Consider the following 4300-nt stretch of genomic DNA (forward strand, 5'->3'; position numbering starts at 1 on the left):
TGATCCACCTAGCGGGTAGAAGAGGGTCTAGAGATGATCCACCTAGCGGGTAGAGGAGGATCTAGAGATGATCCACCTAGCGGGTAGAGGAGGGTCTAGAGGACATGATCCACCTAGCGGGTAGAGGAGGGTCTAGAGATGATCCATCTAGCGGGTAGAGGAGGGTCTAGAGGACATGATCCACCTAGCGGGTAGAGGAGGGTCTAGAGATGATCCACCTAGCGGGTAGAGGAGGGTCTAGAGATGATCCCCCTAGCGGGTAGAGGAGGGTCTAGAGATGATCCACCTAGCGGGTAGAGGAGGGTCTAGAGATGATCCACCTAGCGGGTAGAGGAGGGTCTAGAGATGATCCCCCTAGCGGGTAGAGGAGGGTCTAGAGATGATCCACCTAGCGGGTAGAGGAGGGTCTAGAGATGATCCCCCTAGCGGGTAGAGGAGGGTCTAGAGATGATCCCCCTAGCGGGTAGAGGAGGGTCTAGAGGACATGATCCCCCTAGCGGATAGAGGAGGGTCTAGAGATGATCCACCTAGCGGGTAGAGGAGGGTCTAGAGATGATCCCCCTAGCGGGTAGAGGAGGGTCTAGAGATGATCCACCTAGCGGGTAGAGGAGGGTCTAGAGATGATCCCCCTAGCGGGTAGAGGAGGGTCTAGAGGACATGATCCCCCTAGCGGGTAGAGGAGGGTCTAGAGGACATGAATCCCCTAGCGGGTAGAGGAGGGTCAAGAGGACATGATTCCCCTAGCGGGTAGAGGAGGGTCTAGAGGACTTGATCCACCTAGCGGGTAGAGGAGGGTCTAGAGATGATCCCCCTAGCGGGTAGAGGAGGGTCTAGAGATGATCCACCTAGCGGGTAGAGGAGGGTCTAGAGATGATCCACCTAGCGGGTAGAGGAGGGTCTAGAGATGATCCACCTAGCGGGTAGAGGAGGGTCTAGAGATGATCTCCCTAGCAGGTAGAGGAGGGTCTAGAGATGATCCCCCTAGCGGGTAGAGGAGGGTCTAGAGATGATCCCCCTAGCGGGTAGAGGAGGGTCTAGAGGACATGGTCCCTCTAGCGGGTAGAGGAGGGTCTAGAGGACATGATCCCTCTAGCGGGTAGAGGAGGATCTAGAGATGATCCACCTAGCGGGTAGAGGAGGATCTAGAGATGATCCCCCTAGCGGGTAGAGGAGGATCTAGAGATGATCCCCCTAGCGGGTAGAGGAGGGTCTAGAGATGATCCACCTAGCGGGTAGAGGAGGGTCTAGAGGACATGATCCCCCTAGCGGGTAGAGGAGGATCTAGAGATGATCCACCTAGCGGGTAGAGGAGGGTCTAGAGATGATCCACCTAGCGGGTAGAGGGGGGTCTAGAGATGATCCACCTAGCGGGTAGAGGAGGGTCTAGAGGACATGATCCACCTAGCGGGTAGAGGAGGGTCTAGAGATGATCCATCTAGCGGGTAGAGGAGGGTCTAGAGGACATGATCCACCTAGCGGGTAGAGGAGGGTCTAGAGATGATCCACCTAGCGGGTAGAGGAGGGTCTAGAGATGATCCCCCTAGTGGGTAGAGGAGGGTCTGGAGGACATGATCCACCTAGTGGGTAGAGGAGGGTCTAGAAGACATGATCCACCTAGCGGGTAGAGGAGGGTCTAGAGATGATCCACCTAGCGGGTAGAGGAGGGTCTAGAGATGATCCACCTAGCGGGTAGAGGAGGGTCTAGAGGACATGATCCCCCTAGCGGGTAGAGGAGGGTCTAGAGATGATCCACCTAGCGGGTAGAGGAGGGTCTAGAGATGATCCACCTAGCGGGTAGAGGAGGGTCTAGAGGACATGATCCCCCTAGCGGGTAGAGGAGGGTCTAGAGATGATCCCCCTAGCGGGTAGAGGAGGGTCTAGAGGACATGATCCCCCTAGCGGGTAGAGGAGGATCTAGAGATGATCCACCTAGCGGGTAGAGGAGGGTCTAGAGGACATGATCCACCTAGCGGGTAGAGGAGGGTCTAGAGATGATCCACCTAGCGGGTAGAGGAGGGTCTAGAGGACATGATCCACCTAGCAGGTAGAGGAGGGTCTAGAGATGATCCACCTAGCAGGTAGAGGAGGGTCTAGAGATGATCCACCTAGAGGGTAGAGGAGGGTCTAGAGATGATCCCCCTAGCAGGTAGAGGAGGATCTAGAAGGCAGGGCAAGTTTATTTATATAGCACATTTCAGCCACAGGGCAATTCAAGGTGCTTTACATGAGACATTAAAAGCATTAAAACAAAAAGCAAGACATTATAGACATTTAAAACAAAAAGCAGGACAAATAGAGTACAGGAATAAAAGTTACAGTGCAGTATACAGATATAACAGAAAAAAGAAAAGTCTTCAGGCTTGTTTTAAAATAACCAAGAGTTGCAGCAGACCTGCAGTTTCCTGGAAGTTTGTTCCAGATATGTGGGGCATAAAAACTCGATCTGTGCCAGACGACCTGAGGGATCTGGATGGTTCCTAGAAGGAGGCGAATGGAAGCATTATAAGAAACAACACGGATCAAACTCAACATTCAGACCATTGGAAGATAAAGTGTTAAGAGAATGAATGTAAAAATGCTCCCTTTGGGCAAGTAAGTTCGCCAGGTTGCGGTGTCTTTCTTATCAGTCTTATCAGACTCCAGCACCTCTCCTAGCTTTCCAGGTGTGCGTTTTCTCCTCTCCTGCAAGGTTATGATTATTAGCCATCCTTTGACAAATATGACCAACCAGCTTCCAGGGCAGGTAGTCACACACCTTTAAGGCAAGGCAAGGCAAGGCAAGTTTTTTTATATAGCACATTTCAGCCACAGGGCAATTCAAGGTGCTTTACATGAGACATTAAAAGCATTAAAACAAAAAGCAAGACATTATAGACATTTAAAACAAAAGGCAGGACAAATTAAAAGCATTAAAACAAAAAGCAAGTCATTATAGACATTTAAACAAAAAGCAGGACAAATAGAATACAGGAATAAAAGTTACAGTGCAGTATACTGATAAACATAGCAAACTTTAAGAATCAGCCATTGTAGTTTTTCCTACTACATTTTCCTACATAATTTGCTTTTCGGGCGTGGTGCATAACATGGAGACAACATTGGACAGGGTGCAGGGACGAGACAGGACAGTGCAAAGACAGGCCAGTGCAAAGAGCGAGTACAGAAGGCTAGTCTTGGGCTAGGATGGGCTTATCCGTCCACTAGCAGGTCAAACACACCGAGTCAAGAGAAACCTGCAGGTTCGGGGATGATGGACTAGCACGCCGTTTCCCGCCATCCATCACGCCCTAGCCGCCGCCTGGGCTGTCGTTTCGGTGGGAGAACCCCTGTAACAGTCCAAACGGGCCGGGCCTTGTTCTGAAGATGAATCATTTCTAACGACACAATCTACCCCACCCTCCTTTCTCTGTGCAAGAGTACATTAACCGTAATCAATGTGGGAGTAGGGGAACATCATTTATACTTGTTGCCGTTTGGCAACCTTTATATATTATACCTACTGAGTCAATTTGATTAAGCTCGCTGTTCATCCACTCATTGGTGGTGATTGAATTTTTGTCTGTGGCCAGGTAATGTTTCTCTATTGCTCATGTCAAAGTTATTTGCTAATGTGCAGCTGGCTTGAAGAGATTTCTAGCACTTAGTTGATACAGGGAAGGGGTTGTGTGTGTGTAAAGGGCGTCGCGACGCGCGCACACACTCGTCCTCGTGTGTGTTCCCGCGCGCCGACCGCGCCGGCGTCCGCCGCCCTCGTCGCGGGTCGCACAGCAGGGGGCGAGTGAATAATGGATGTGTGTAGAACCGGGAGGCTGTGGCTGTGTTCCAAATCGCATACTTCTACTTCTTCCTACCTACCTACCGTACCTACTACAGCTGCCCTTAGAAAGTACGTACTTTGCAAGCAGTAGGCATCCAATTGGGACATACTACCTTGTCATAACATTGCACCTTGAAATTTGCCCACATCCGTTGCTGTCCATAACGCGACATTCGTCTACAGCTGTCACGACTCGCACATGTGACGCACATTTCCGCTGCGCACAGGATTGTGGGTCAGAATAGCCAGAAAAGCCTGCTGGCTTGCATACTGCAAAATACGACCGGATGTAGTAGGACATCCTGGTATTTTTGCCATACTGCATGTGGCATACTATGTATTGGGACATACTACATCCTGTTTTGGCATACTATATAGTAGGGTAGTATGCGGAACGCAGCCCGTGTCTCTCACCCGGCTCACAGACATCACCGCACTGCTCTGGAACCTCGAGCTCCGGTTGCGACTGCAGCCCCGGCGCCT

This window comes from Borostomias antarcticus (assembly GCF_949987555.1).
Source record: "Borostomias antarcticus genome assembly, chromosome: 2".
Classification (NCBI taxonomy): Eukaryota; Metazoa; Chordata; class Actinopteri; order Stomiiformes; family Stomiidae; genus Borostomias; species Borostomias antarcticus.